We start from the raw sequence: 16363 nt of genomic DNA, 5'->3' as shown, positions 1-16363 counted from the left end.
TACTTTTCATTGTGTACTAATACATTTGACAACAATAAATCAAATCTTTCCTTAGACAAGGTGACCAAAACCATCCATAATGTGTGTGTATGTATACTATATATATATATAAAACAGGAAGGAAAGCTGTATGGATGAGATTCGGTACTGTGATAATTTCAGGCTTATAACACCTCTCTGATTACCCTTAAAACAATCATCGCTTCAACTCTCCTTTTGATAGGAAGCTGTTTTTCTTTTAAAAAGAATTGCCTCAAATTCCACTTGTAATGTAAGATGGCAGAACGCCTGTTTTGCTTCATAATTATAATTAGACAACTAGCAAAATTGCAGCAGGTAGCAGACAATGTGAGTTTTATTCACGGGCTATTAAATGAGGCTTTTCACCATCTTTTGATAGCGAGGAAACTTGACCTCACATAATTATGAATAAATGTTATTTTTTTCCTCTGTAAAAACAGTGAGTGTTGACACTTTGACAGATTGAATAATAACATTTCAATTGAGAATTGGAAAATTACTTGCAAGGGAAAGAATTTGAAAGGCTGTGAGGAAAGAACAAGGGAGCGGGAGAAATTGGATAATTCTTTCGGGGAGCTGGCACAGGCCTGATGGGCTGAATGGACTCCAACTACTTCTGGAGAAACAGACGCGGAGCAGTTGGGTGCAAGGGAACTGGCTCACAGTGAACACACCCAGGTTTCTGCACTCTCATGACAATCCTGGCACTGGGTACTAAAGGGGAGGGGGCGAGAGTAGTTACGTGGTATCACTTAACTGTGAGATAATTCTGGTAAACAAGTTAATGACTTGGCTCAGACAGCGCACAATAAAACTTAAATACAAAAAGATGCAGTGTGCACTACCAGCCAAAATTGTATCTCCTGCTTGGTCAAAATTTTTAATATTGGAAAACCAAACACACTTGGATAAATTTCCAGCGCCGGAGACCCGGGTTCGATTCCCAGCTTGGGTCACTGTCTGTGTGTAGTCTGCACATTCTCCCTGTCTCTGCGTGGGTTTCATCTGGGTGCCCCGGTTTTCTCCCACAGACTGAAAGACGTGCTAGTTAGGTGCATTGGTCCTGCTAGATTCTCCCTCAGTGTACCCGAACAGGCGCCGGAGTGTGGCGACTCGGGGATTTTCACTGTAATTTCATTGCAGTAGGAAGTCTCACAACACCAGATTAAAGCCCAACAGGTTTGGATGGAATCATGAGCTTTCGGAGCACTGCTCCTTCATCAGCACTCCGAAAGCTCGTGATACCAAAAAAAACCTGTTGGGCTTTAACATGGTGTTGTGAGACTTCTTACTGTGCCCACCCCAATCCAATGCAGGCATCTCCACATTAGTGTTAATGTAAGCCTACTCGTGACACTAAACTTAAACTCCTTTTACGGTTGTTATCACATTTAAAGTTTGTTAAATTTTGAGGACTAATTTCACTCCACAGGCATTTACAAACAGAGGGAATGTCATTTTCTGGTTGATGATGGTCATTTAATTGATTTATTTCTCATTGTCAGTTCACACAATATTATCAGAATCATAAAGGCAAAATATTGCAGATGCTGGAATCTGAAACAAAAACAGAAAATGCTGGGGAATCTCAGCAGGTCTGTGGAGAGAGAATAGAGCCAATGTTTCCTTTCTGGAGGTCATTCTGGCTTGATACGTTGGTTCTGTCGATTCTCTCTTCACAGATGCTATCAGACCTGTTGAGTTTTTCTAGCATTTTCTGTATTTATTACCAGTACCATGATTTGTAATGCATTAGCTTGAGACAAGCTTATTGATAATGTGACCATTGTGCATTATGCCTTCTGAACTTTCAACATGGCTGACCCCGCCACCTATCTCCCTTTCCTCTTCATTGTTTGGCTTCTCTGGATTCACTCTCAGTCGGAACAAGAGAATCCTCTGCAATTCCTCCCTTCCCTTCTCACTACAGCGTCATTAAGACGCCCAATCCTTGGCCCCCACCTACTTTGCAGCTACCCCATTATCTGAAGGTGACATCAACACCTCATCCTCGTGCCAAATCCCTCCAAATCTCTACAACATCCTTCAGCCTTACAACTCTTTGTAGACTCAACAATTTTCCAACTCGGATCTCTTTCCTTCCCCTTTCTTTCACCCCGTTATTGCCAGCTGTACCATCTAGGCCTGGAATTTCCTCCCTAAACCTCGCTCCCTCCCTCTGCTGAAAACCCAACCTCTGACCAAACTTTCAACCACCTGTCTCAACACCTCTAATTTGGTGTCTAGATTCATCTGATGACACTCCTGGGAATTAGCTCAGAGAGTTTAACAATGTGAAAAATGCTTTATAAATATATTCTATTATTGACATGCCCTCCTTAAATTAATCTCAATCCACTGAACCACCTGACTTCAGGATACTTTCACGTGTGCGTTTTGTGACACTGCGACCTCTGTGCGACGCTACGGCCTCCGTGCGACACGGCGGCCTACATGTAACACGGCAGCCTAGGTGCGACACGGCAGCCCACATGCGGCACCTGAGTGTTCAGCAATGAGTATGATTCAGAGTTCAGGGCAGCGGTACATCAATTGTGATTGAGTCTTGAGCAACGTGGCATCCTCTCCTCTCACACCCCTGCCCATCCTTCCAAATTATCTTGCTCAAATGCAGTGGTGTTGATAGCTGACCCTGCTCACACGATATCCAAGCACAAGTGGGGGCCCAATCTACTTTTCCATTTAGCCTAGAGGCCAGCTGTGATCAGCCCAACGGGTAGTGTGTGCCTTGGCAGGCAGTACAAGCGGCCAAGGTGAATTTCCTTTGGAGTTTGGTCAAATGCCTAACCCAGTACTGGCAGTCATGACTAACACATGCAGTACAAACATTGATCCAGTAATTCCTGGCATGCATCCATCCACACAGTTAGGAAAGATAACCCTTCGAGTACTGAATGTCCTCTGCACCTCTCACCATTCACTTCTTGAAGCTTGGGTGGTGAAAATGTAGCAGAAGCTTTAAAAAGCCTTTACTGAGCAGGAGGAGGTCATTTGGCCCATTGAGCTTGCACTGACCACAATCCCACCCAGGGCCTGCATACTTACCCTGCTAATCCTCCTCACACTAAGGGGCAATTTAGCATGACCAATCCCCCTAACCTGCATATCTTTGGACTGTGGGAGGAAACCGGAGCACCTGGAGGAAACCCACGCAGACACGGGGAGAACATGCAAACTCCGCATAGACAGTGACCCAAGCTGGGAATCGAACCTGGGTCCCTGGTTCCATGAGGCAGCAACGCCAACCACTGTGCCAGTGTCTTCGTTGGCAATCACTTGAATAAGACGGAATCTTTATTCAAATTTATTTTTCCTTGACATTTCAAAAAAATCGGTCGGGATTTTCCGGCCCCCTACTGGTGGTGAGATCTTCCACCAAAGTCATTGGACATTTAAATGGTACACCCCACCTGCCACGGGGGAACCCACAACGGTGAGGCTGAGAAACCCTGGCCATAATCCTGGTTCATCAGTGAGTAAGTGCCAGATCACAATTGAAATTTAGCCTCCTTTCACTTTTACTGAGTTACGCTGCTTCACCAATGAATTAATTTAAACAGCAGCATGTTTTGATAGAAAGTCCTTCTCCCACTTGACAATTGGTTAGTTTATTTGTTTATTCGTGTCACAAGTAGGCTTACATTAACGCTGCAATGAAATTACTGTGAAAATAGGAGTGGACTACAAGAATAGGGCCTGTGTGGGATTGTAGTTGGTTGCAAACTCGATGGGCCAAATGGCCTCCTTTTGCACTGTAGGGATCTGTGATTCCATGATTAAAATCCCCTAATCGCCACACTCCGGCGCTTGTTTGGGTACGCTGAAAGAGAATTTAGCGTGGCCAGTGTACTGAACCAGCACAGCTTTTGGACTGTGGGAGGAAACCGGACCACTAGGAGGAAACCCACGCAGACACAGGGAGAATGTGCAGATTCCGCACACACAGTGAGCCAAGCCGGGAATTGAACCTGAGCCTCTGGCACTGTGAGGCAGCAGTGCTGACCACTGTGCCACCCATGTACGCTCCACTTAATGTGTGAACATAGGAACAATAGGTGCAGGAGTAGGCCATTTGACCCCTCGAGCCTGCTGCTACATTTGATGAGCTCATGGCTGATCTGATTGCAGACTCAACTCCACTTCTCGGTCTGCCCTCCCTGGCTACCCTATCAAAATTCCGCCTGAGTTGATCTTGAATAAATTCAATGGGCCAGTCCCTGGGGAAGTGAATTCCACAGACTAATGACCCTGTGAGTCAGAAAAATCTGCTGACTGTACCTAAACATAGAATCCCTACAGTGCAAAGGGAGGCCTCTTGAGTCTGCACTGATTACTATCCCACCCAGGCCCTAACCACATAACCTACTTATTTACCGTACTAACCCCTTGATACTGAGGGACAATTTAGCGTGGGAAATCAACCTGACCCACATATTTTTGTAGGGTGGGAGGAAACCGGAGCACCCAGAGGAAACCCACGCAGACATGGGGAGAACATGCAAACTCCACACTAACAGTGACTCAAGCCAGGAATTGAACCTGGGTCCCCGGTGATGAGGCAGCAGTGCTAACCACTGTGCCACCCCAATCTTGTGTGACGATGGGTGAGAGAGGTAGTGAGGGGTGTGGAGGGAAAGGTTTCACTTCCACAGACTGGATGCACTGAGAGCAGTCCCACCATGTCTGAAATGGTGCTGCTGTTCTGAATTCTCCCAGTTTCAGTTGGGGTTAGTCCCCCCGCTATTTCTAACAGGGCATAACGTAAGTGCCGACAGTGTACAGATTTCATTGCTACGTTGATAAGTTTGTAGAAAACCCTGGTTTGCTCTTAGCTGGTGTATGATGCCCAGTTCGGAACAGTGCAGCTTCAGGAAGGATGTGAAGGTATCCGAGAGGGAGAGAATGCAGAAGAGATTCTGGGGATGAGGAACTTCAGTTGTGTGGGTAGATTTGGGAAGCCGGGACTGTTCTCCTCCTTGGAGAAAATAAATTTGGGAAGAGATTTGATAAAGAGTTATTCAAAATCCTGAGGGATCTGGATGGAGAATTGATGGGGAGGAGCCGGTGAAAGAATTGGAAACCAGAGGATATCAATGTGCGGTGATTGGCAAAAGAAGTTTAGTTTATTTATTAGTGTTATAGAGTAGGGTTACATTAACACTGCAGTGAAGTTATCTCCTAGTCGCCACACTCCGACGCCTGTTCAGCTACGCTGAGGGTGAATTTAGCACGGCCAATGCACCTAAACAGCACGTCTTTCCTGCTGTGGGAGGAAACTGGAGCATCCGGAGGAAGCCCATGCAGAAATGCCAGTGCCCAAGCCAGGAATCGAACCCAGGTCCCTGGCACCGTGAGGCAGCTGTTCTAACCGCTGTGCCACTGTGCTGCCCAGGGAAGAAGTAATGGTAATATGAGGAAAAACCTTTTTTAGGCAGCAAATGGTTAGAACTTGGAATGCCTGGCTTCATATCTTGTTGTGGCTTTTGGTAGAGGATTGGATAATTATCCAAAGAGTGAAGGTTTGCAGGGCTATGACAGGAAAAGATGGGGGAGTGGACTAGCTGAGTTGCTCTTGCAGAGAGCCTGAACAGATGTGATAGGCTGAGTGGCCTCCTTCTGTGCTGTAACCATTCTACAAATCACTGGGCAGAGATCCACACCGCTCAGATTTGCAGTTGTGCTATTTTTCTCTGTCTGTTTAACCATTGGTGGTTTGGGCTCCAAAGTGCTGAGTTTGGATCATGGGACACTCAGGTGCTAACTTTCCTTTGTTTACATTGCTTTTAAAAAAACCTAACTCTCCAAACCTGTTTGGCAGAAGCCAGGAGCCATTAAGCTGCAGCACTACAGTTCTCTTGCTGGGGTCATGAGCGGCCTGAATGAATTGGTGGAGCCGGTGAGCAGATGCCATGCTCTCTCACCGTACAATCTTAAGTAAGCGGCAAATGTGAAGTGAGCTTCCAGCTCTCTTCGATTCTGTGAATAAACAAAAAGCAAAGCCTGCAAAACTGAGAAAGAAACAGAAAATACTGGAGCTATGACTTTCTGTATGTCTGAGTCATCTCAGAGCAGAAACTAGTTTTAAATCTATAACAGAGTTATTTATGATACTCTAAAATACCTCAGCAATTACAGGATTTCGACATGCTTGGTCTCAGCCAGATACTGCAACCTTCTGCATGGAATCCATTACTTAGCTCACTACCTCCACCTGCAGGCTTAAGCAACAAGCACAACAAACATAGTTTAGTGTTCCGACTAATATAATCAAATTTGGATCAATTTACAGTTGAACACGACATACATCAGATCCATTAACGTTTGGGAAGAGAGAGGGTAACTTAATATCTTGGATTGAACCCGTCATCTCGCCTGCTGTTAAAAGATGACAACCAAGACATTAATTTGCCCTTAAATTGGATGATACTTTACACCAAGGCCCCATATCCCCTATCAGATGGATGTGAAAGATTCTAAGGAGTAGGGGAGTTGCCTTAATACCCTGGCCAGTATTTATCCCTAAACCTGTTTCTGTGATGTTGATTTATCTGGTCATTATTACATTGATATTTGTGGGATTAAACTGTGCATAAATTGTCGACCACTTTTCTTACATTACAGCAGCGATTGCACTTAGACTTTCTTATGGACATCCTAAAGTTATGAAAGAAGCAACAGAAATGCAAGTCTTTCTTTGCTCTTTAAGGATGAAAGGAGAGCTGTTGCTATACTTAGAATCATAGAATCCCTACAGTGCAGAAGGTGGCCATTCAGCCCATTGAGTCTGCACTGACCACAATCCCGCCCAAGTCCTATCCCTGTAACTTCATGTATTTACTCTGCTAATCTCGCTAACCTATGCATCCTGGGGCACTAGGGTCAATTTAGCATGGCCAACACACCTAATGAGCACATCTTTGGACTGTGGGAGGAAACCGGAGCACCCGGAGGAAACCCACACAGACATGGGGAGAATGTGCAAATTCTACACACACAGTGATCCAAGCTGGTAATCGAACTCAGATCCCTGGCACCATGAGGCAGAAGTGTTAACCACTGTGCCACCCCTTAGATCATGGTTCTGTTGCTGGAGTCAATACTGTAATGTAATAGGAATGACGAAGCAGCTAGAAAAAGGAGGATATGCAACTTAAGTTAGTTACCATTTTATAACTAAGTTTGTATTCTAAAACTGACGCCATCTTCCCATCACCTTGCTCTGCAGGCATGAGGTTTTGTTCAGTTTAGTCCTTACTGGTTTCTCTCCTGTTCGAACACTTCCATCTTTGCACCTGCCCCAACTTATCTGCTGCTGTGAAGCCCTTATCCTTGTTATCTCCAGAGCTGACAATTCCAATGCTTTCCTCCTTCAGCCCAAACCCTAACATGCACCAACATCTGGTCATCACTCACCCTTGTGCTCACTGACTCAGGATTCATCATCACATCGATTTATGACCTAGTTTTCGAATCCCCCCATGACCACTTCCCTTCTTATCTCTGCAACCTCTTCCGGCCCTTTTGAGATCTCTGTGCTCCTGCAATTCTGGCCCCTTGAGTCTTTCTGATTCTAATCGCTCCACCATCATCACATTACAAGGCCTTAATCTCTAGAATTCCCTCCTGTGTAACCCAAGTCTCTCCTTTTTTAATCCCTTCACTTAATCTCTGCCTCTTTAACAAAACCTCTTGTAGCCTGTCCTAGTACCTCCGCCTATGGATTGGTGTCAAGTTTTGTTTCATTACGTTCTGGTGAAGCACCCTGGGATGCCTTGCTACGTTATTTGCTCCAAAAATGTGTGGTTAGGTTTGATTGGCCATGCTGAAATTGTCCCTTAGTGTCCTGACGTGCGTAGGGTAGAGGGATTGGGGGGTGAAATGTGTGGGAGTAGGGCCTGGGTGGGATTGTAGTCGGTGTGGACCCGGTGGGCCGAGTGGCCTCTTTCTGTGCTGTGGGGTTCCTATGATTGCTATGATTAAAGGTGCTATATAAGTGCTTGTTGTTGTTGCATGATCATAGAATCATGATAGTGCAGAAGGAGGCCACTTGGCGCATCGAGACTGACAACAGTTCCGTCTAGGCTCTATATCTGTAACCCCTGCTTATTTACCCTACTAATCCCCCTGACTATGAAGGGCAATTTAGCATGGCCAATCCACTAACCCGCACATCTTTTTTGGGGTGTGGGAGGAAACCGGAGCTCCCGGAGAAAGCCCACGCAGAGAATGAGCAAACTCCACACCTGAGGCTGGATCGAACCCGGGTCCCTGGCGCTGTGAGGCGGCAGCGCTAACTACTGTGCCACCGTGCCGATGCACATTTCAACTTCTGAGACTTGCCCCTTTCATTAACGCGATGGGGTTAAATAATTCCGGAAAGACACAATATCAGTTTGCTTCTGTTTGCTGCCTGAAGTGAGTTTCTTTGTGTTAATAATGCCGGGAAGGCGAATGGTTTACTTTGCCAGTTAATGGCCAATCCTTGGAGGCCTAGCTGGCTGGCTTCATGAGATACAATGTAGACGGTCTCAGCTGCAGTCTCAGCTAGTTACAGCTATTAGTCAATTGACCTGGAGTTCTGTTAGTGTTTTATTACAGTTGTTAGTTCAAAGCACAGCATGTGCTCAGACTGAGGAGGGGCACTGGGAACAAGAAGCTGGATAAATGGTTTCACAGCTGGTAACAATAACCTCACTTGGCCTGATCATTTGCTGCTGTTGATTCTGGCAGCGCAGGTCTGCTGAAACACCTGGGGACCCATGTTTATGCTTTCATTCCGAGAGGCACACATCAAGGATGATAAACGGAAATGTTTCAGGCCGGCTGTGGAAAACGACGAGGAACAATCCAGAGTAAGAATAATTACCTGGGTGAGAGCCAACTTCGATGGGCAAAGAATGGATTGGGCCAAATCAAAGATTAACAGACAAAAGTGCTAATGGTATAATGGGCCTGTCTTTAAAGAAGGGAATGGTTTACATTGTTATGGTTCAGGTCAGAAACTCCAAAGTGTTCTATACAGCCCACCTGTGTCATATGTGTTGCATCTTGATTTTGGCTAGGGTAAGCATGAGATGTTTCACTTCAGCTATGATTCAAGTGACCCACTAGGGAGCTTTTATCAAACAAAGTTTATTTAAGAATATATTCAACACTTATAGTAAGAAAACTAACAAGATCTTTTGTCAATTAAACACAAACCCTCAACAAAGATATCTACCATGTTCCAGTCACCCCAATCCCATAGACAAAACCCTCCAAACAAGTTCACCACAGCAAAATCTACTCCTCATGTGATAATGGAAATTGAGTCCTTTGGTTGAAGTCTGCAGTTCTCTGGATTCACTCCGAATGGTTTGAATATAAGACAGCTTCCCAAAACAGCAGTGATTCTGGTTCCGCTCCCAACAACAGCACACTTTCACCCTTCAGGAAAACAAGATCTTGTTTTTAGCTAACCAAACAGAATTTTCAAAACAACAGGGAGAGAGGGAAAACACTTCTTTTTAGCTTGCTGTCCCTTCTAAAACTAAAAACTCAAACATGCAGCTCCAAACCAAAAATGAAAATAAAAACTGTCCAATAACACATGACCATCTTCCCAACAATTCAGGACCGTAAAACTAATCCCAGAGTAAACACAAACAACCCCATTTATGACACTTAAGTAGCAATTAAAAGATATTTCCAGTCAAGCTGGCAATGGCGACATTACTGAAGCTGTGAGCTAAGAAATCACTGAAGCTGAGAGAGCTGCAGAGGTCATGATTAAAAAAAATCTTTCTTAAATGTACACTAACATCACAGTGTGCAGAGCATTCTCTGGTATTTCTTAAGATTGTATAAATCTTTTACCTTTTACTAAAGATTTAAAGTGAGTTTATTTATTAGTCACAAGTAGGCCTACATTCACACTGTAATGAAGTTACTGTGAAAATCCTCTAGTCACCATACTCTGGCACTTGTTCAGGTATACTGAAGGAGGATTTAGCATGGTCAGTGCACCTAACCAGCAGGTCTTTCAGACTGTGGGAGTAAACTGGAGCACCTGGAGGAAACCCACACAGACACGAGGAGAATGTGCAGACTCCACACAGACAATGCTGGGATTTGAACCCAGATCCCTAGCGCTGTGAGGCAGCATTGCTAACCACTGTGCCACGTGCCACTAATGCTAGACTTATGTGAAGAGACACATTTAGAATTCAAGTTATATTCTCATGAAGAGGAAAAGTAAGGCAAACAAGCCCCAGAGCTCCCTGGATGGTGAAAGATTAGGTTGAAAACAGAAAAAAACATGCTCATGACAAATGTCAGGTGGAGAATCCAAGGTTCAGAAGGGAATTGAAAAAGCAATTAAGAGTTTCAAGGAGAATGTGTGAGAAGAAGATGGCGATTAACATGAAGGGGAATGGTGCACAGAGGCAGAGGACATGGCTGAGGTATTAAATGAATACTTTGCATCTGTGTTTACAAAAAATGAAGATACCGTGTAAGTCACGGTGAACGAGGAGGTAGTTCAGTCGTGTGAAGAGTTTAAAATTGATGAGGTATTGAATAAACTCTCAATACTTTAAGCTGATGACACAGGAGGTCCAGCTGAGATGAACCCAAGGATACTGAAAGAAGTGAGTGTGGGAATTATGATGACACTGGCCATTGTTTTTTAATATGCGTTAGCCTCAAAGGATGGTGCCAGTGGAGAATTACAGCAAGTGTAAACTGCAAGAAAAGTAGAAGAGATAAACTCTTCAACCATGTGGTGGAGAAGTTTCTAGAAACAATTATTCAGGACCTAAACTAATGATCAGTTGAAGTCAGCATGGACTCGCTGGAGTATTTTGATGCTGTAATACGGGGGGGGAGGTTTATGAGGGGAATCATAGAATCCTTATGGTGCAGAAGGAGGCCGTTTGGTCCACTGAACATGCACCATCAACAATCCCATCGAGGCCCTATCTTCAAACCCATGTATTAACTCTGCTAATCTCCCTGACACTAAGAGGCAATTTAACATGGCCAATCAGCCTAACCCACGCATCTTTGGACTGTGGGAAGAATCTAGAGCACCCAGAGGAAACCCACGCAGACACGGGGAGAGTGTGCAAACTCCACACAGACAGTGACCCAAGGCCAGAATTGAACCCGGGTCCCTGGCGCTGTGAGGCAGCAGTGCTAAGCACTGTGCCACCGTGCTGCCCACATGTTGATGTCTTGTAGATGGATTTCCAAAAAACGTTTGCTAAAATGCTACATAACAGACATGTGAGTAAAGTCATAGCAAATGGAATAAAGAAGGGACAGTAATAACATGGATAGGAAATTGATTGACAGGGAATGACAAGCAGTGGTGAATGATGCTTTCTCAGACTGCAGTAAGATTTCTACTGGAGCATTTATCTATTTGAAATTCATTTGCAAATTATAAGGTTCTCCTGTAGGTTTATTGAATATTTTCCTGTATTGGTCGCAATCCTCCGTGGCCTCCAATTCAGTGTCAGCTACCAGTTTTGAAATTGTACTTTCCCATCCCAAGTCCAAATTATTGACATAAGTGGTAAACAACAGCGACTCCCAGCACCGATCCTGCTGGGACACTACGTCCCGCTGTTTGCCGAGGAACTAATTCCTTGCGGCATTTCCGTGGGTCCAGTATCCTTCCTGGAATTCACAGAAACACGGAATCCCACAGTGTAGAAGGAGGCCAGTTGGCCCATTGAGTCTGCACTGCCCGCCATCCTACCGAGTCCCTATCCCTACATATTTACCCTAGCTAGTCACCATGATACTAAGGGGAAAGTAAGCATAGCCAATCCACCTAACCCACACATCTTCAGAATGCTCCTGGTGCTTCGAATGTGGCCTAACCTAAGCTATGGGCCAGCGGTCTCCAAACTCCGATCCGGATGCAGCCCGCGGGCTGTAGTTTGGAGACCCCCCTGCTCTAGGCAATCATCTCCTTGCTTTTGTGCTCAGTGTTACAATATGCAACAATTCCAATTGCTTTTTTCTTTATTATTCAGCAACAAAAACGGAAAATGCTGGAAAAGCTCGGCAGGTCTGACAGCACCTGCAGGGAGAGAATAGAGCCAACGTTTTGAGTCTGGATGACCCTTCATCAGAGCTGCTCGTTTTTATTATTCTTTTCAAGAAAATTTGCAAATCCTCAATCTCTCCATTGGTGAGCAATAAGGGCACCATGGTGGCATAGTGGTTATCATTGCTGCCTCACAGCGCCAGGGACCCAGGTTTGATTTCCCGCTTGGGTCACTGTCTGTGCGGAGTCTGCATGTTCTCCCCTGTGTCTGTGCAGGATCCACACAGACAGTCACTCGAGGACAGAATTGAACTCGGGTTCCTGGTGCAGAGAGGCAACAGTTCTAACCACTGTGCCACCCTTAATGTGGCCCACTGCCCTTTTAATGTTGCAAACTTTTAATTGCAGCACCTCTGGGGTGACACGATAGTACAGTGGTTAGCACTGCTGCCTCATAGCACCAGGGACCCGGGTTTGATTCCCGGCTTGGGTCACTGTCTGTGCAGAGTCTGTGCGTTCTCCGTGTCTATGTGGGTTTCTTCCAGGTGCTCCGGTTTCCTCCCACAGTCTGAAAGACGTGCTGGTTAGGTACATTGTCCATGCTAAATTCTCCCTCAGTGTACCCAAGTAGGCGGCGGAGTGTGGCCACTGGGAGATTTTCACAATAACTTCATTGCAGTGTTAATGTAAGCCTACATATGACACTAATAAATAAACTTTAAGGGTTTTACTGATGGGGATATATTTCCATACCTGCCTGCTCTCCTAATGTACTCGTGTCCTCTATTATTTGTCTCCACTGTTTATCATGCCACTATATTTTTAATATGCTCTCTGTGTCCCAGCATTGTTTTCCAGCCCTGTATATTGAACCTGACATGTGTCACCAATGCTTATCTTGGGCACCCGAAGCGCAAAGTTATCCTTTTCCTCCGTGTGTTGACATCTCTCGCATTGAGCGCACAAATAAAATGCACAATATCTCCTTGTGTCCGCTAGGTTGAACTTTGGACAGCTGGTAAGATATTAACGCTGGCTGGCAAACACCTTGTACGCGACTGACCCCCAGCTACAAATTTATGGCAGGGATCAGGGATATTCTTATCCCACGAGAAATCTGCTCGCCGGAATTCTACTGCTCCGCCCGCCACAGAATCGGAGCAGGCAAGGGGCGGACAACGGAAATATCCATTGATTTCGGCTGGAAATCTCCAGTATTGCTTGAGCAAGGCCATAAAATCCCATCCGCTATCTCCACTTATCTTGCCACTTATCTCTGAGGAAAGGATGTTCTGAGGCAGGTTACCTCGGCGAGGCCATGTAGATGCTAACTGATGAACGGACACCGCGCCCATCACCAGGCAGGAGTGTTCCCTTCCAGTCGGGGAACATTTCAACAATCAAGGGCATTCAGTCTCCGATATTCGGGTAAATGTTCTCTAAGACAGCCTTCAAGACACACGACAATGCAGAATCGCTGAGCAGAAGCTGATAACCAAGTTCCATACTTGTGAGGACAGCCTCAACCGGGATCTTGGGTTCATGTCACACTGCGTGTCACCCCCACCATTTGGCCCGGGCTTGCAAAATCTTACCAACTGTCCTGGCTTGAGACAATTCTTCAACCTGTGCTTAACCCTCTCCCCACTCACATTGTCAGCATCTGTAAAGATTTGATTACCTGAAAAGACTCACATTATCTTGTAATTGTGTCCCTATCTATATATACCGTGTTTGTGAACCTATCTCCACTCACCTGATGATGGAGCAGCGCTCCGAAAGCTCGTGATTCCAAATAAACCTATTGGATTTTAACCTGGTGTTGTGAGACTTCTTACTGTCCTCTCCAATCCTGGGAAAGCAAGCCTGAACCAACATTCAACAGTTAATGCATTACTGACAATTCCTTGCTATGTCCATTGCCCGCTCAAATGCTTTAGCAGCATCAGTGCCAGTGTTTGTAATTCCTGCTGGTCAGAGCCTCAAAACACTTGGTAGGAATTCCCACAGAAGGGTAGGCAGTACATCCCAGCACAACAATCCTTTTTTCTGTGAATCAACCTGACCTGGGCCAATTGTACTTGGAGCTGCCTCTTAAATCCAGTTCACCCAATACATTTCCATTTAGCCGTACTTTTAGCTGCCTTGCTCGAGCCAACACCTTGGGTACTCTGCCGACGTGGCCGCTGTTCAGGGTCAAGTGTGGGTGGGCTATTCGACTGTAGAAGGCATCACATGCCCGTCCAGGAACCTGTATGCATTTTGCAGTGGAAAGTTCTGAATAGGCGTTAATTACAGGACCACTGGTTTTGGTTTTCTTGTTCTTAGCCCAAAATTGCTTATTTTAGCACCCTTTTTACTCGTAAGGGAGCAAGATGGGCAAAAACGGGCAATTTGTATAAATTCTACCTGGGTTTTGGTTTCACAGGTAACGAACCCTCTGCTTACTTTATAACTCAATACTGTTAGGTTTTTTACCATGTGGCATTAGACAGGGATGGGCACAGAACGTCTCACAACACCAGGTTAAAGTCCAACAGGTTTATTTGGAATCACGAGCTTTTGGAACACTGCTCCTTCATCCACCTGATGAAGGACCAGCACTCTGAAAGCTCGTGATTGGAATATAACTTGATGTTGTGAGGCTCCTTACTTTATAACAGCGACAGCGAGCTTCACAATCTCAGAATGTACTTGGGTCCTCTACTGCACAGCCAGAGTACATTCTGCAGCATGATGTGAACCTTTTCTGACTTGAGTTCTCAATCCTTTGCAAAAGCAAATCCAGTCACTCTGGGAAAGGTATGTGATTAAGATCAACCTTTTATCTTTAGAGGACTTAGCCTCTGTTCGCTGAGCCCTGTGTGTGGAGCAGAGGCTGGACTTAGGATCAACCTGGCTCAGCTTGTCAAGTGTGCTAAGCCAATGAACTTCTCTTTAGGTTTAGGGGGGGGGGCAGCTCACCATCACTTCCAGGGCAATTAGGGATGGGCAATAAATCACTAATTAACAATGCCCACGTCCCAGCAACAAATAAATAAAAGCACATTCCACATGTGTGGCAAGGACAGTTGAAAGTTCTGTGACAAAGATTTAGGGGGCCATTCTCCCAAAGGAATTCTAAGTGTTGAATGTGTGTAAAAACTGGGGTAAATCCCACTGTTTTTACCAGCAGGAGTTTTCAACTGAATCTCCCACACTCTGGGCATCACAGAAGCCCTAGCATAAATCATGTGAAAAATCAGTGGGTCCATTAGACAGGCCGGCAGCATAGTGTTGAGGGGGCCATTGCGCATGTGCCGATATGTCAGCGCTGAGATCAGCACATGCGCAGTGGTCCCCTACTTCCGGACACCCGATCGCTGGCCAGCTCAATCACTACCCCTCCAACCACCTCCAATAGTTAACCCCCATGTTCGGGCCAGCCTTGCTTCCCACCCCCCAACCACCCCCGGCAACTGGCGCAACTTGGTTTCCTGCCCCTGATCTCCTGGTTTCCTCCCCTGCCCCAATGGCCAGCCCCGATCACTGGTTTCCCTTTGTCACCAAACCCGAGTACAGACTGGCAGCGGGATTCCCCCACCCCCACCGATTTTCCCCCTCCCCCAGAGGCCATGCACCCTTCTAGCTCCGTCCGTGGGCAGTGCCAAGGTGCCCAGTGGGCTGTGCCACTTTACCCCTTGGGCAGGGCCAGGGGGCCAGGCTGGCACTGCCAGGTTGGCAATGTCCAGGGGACAATCTTCTTGGGGGGGCTTCAACGGCACTCCCTTCACTCCAGTGGGGCCACGCTGTCGACTCCCCACAAGTGGGGTGCTGTACTAAACCCCACTGGAATGAAACACTCCTGGTGGGGGTGGGAGGGGGTTGGGGAGTGCAGGGAGAGAGGCTAGCAATCCTGGAGACTTCAGTCTAACGATAGGCAGATTATATTACAGCTCCGTGCCGGAAATCTAGTGCCAGGAGACTTGAGGCCATGGCGCCCAGCAGGAAGCCCGCTAACAGCCTCTGCTTCAGTCTCCTGGCCCACTGAACTGCAAAAGCAGGCTGGGGGAGTCACCCCCTTCATTCTAAGGTAGAATTATGCAGCAAGGTTTACATGTATCTATGCTAGCATTTCATTCATTTCTCCCAAACTCATGCCCATGTTCACTTTCAAAAAAGAGTTGCATTTATATAGCACCTTTCATAGCCACAAGATGTCCCAAAGTCCTTTAGAGCCAATGAGGTATTTTTGAAGTATCACCACTATAGTGAGATAGGAAATGGAAGCAATTGTTTGAACGA

The 16363-nt window shown here is 45.9% G+C and overlaps 1 protein-coding gene across 4 annotated transcripts in view; it reads left to right on the top strand.

The window, feature by feature from the left end:
- Positions 1-16363, top strand: part of LOC145354485 (leucine zipper putative tumor suppressor 2 homolog) — a 191632-nt gene that overhangs the window by 14706 nt on the left and 160563 nt on the right. The window lies entirely within an intron of this gene.

This window comes from Carcharhinus amblyrhynchos, chromosome 17 (genome assembly GCF_965287045.1).
Source record: "Carcharhinus amblyrhynchos chromosome 17, sCarAmb.v2.hapA, whole genome shotgun sequence".
Classification (NCBI taxonomy): domain Eukaryota; kingdom Metazoa; phylum Chordata; class Chondrichthyes; order Carcharhiniformes; family Carcharhinidae; genus Carcharhinus; species Carcharhinus amblyrhynchos.
The sequence above is the reverse complement of the archived record's forward strand: the minus strand, read 5'-3'. Positions and strand labels throughout refer to the sequence as shown.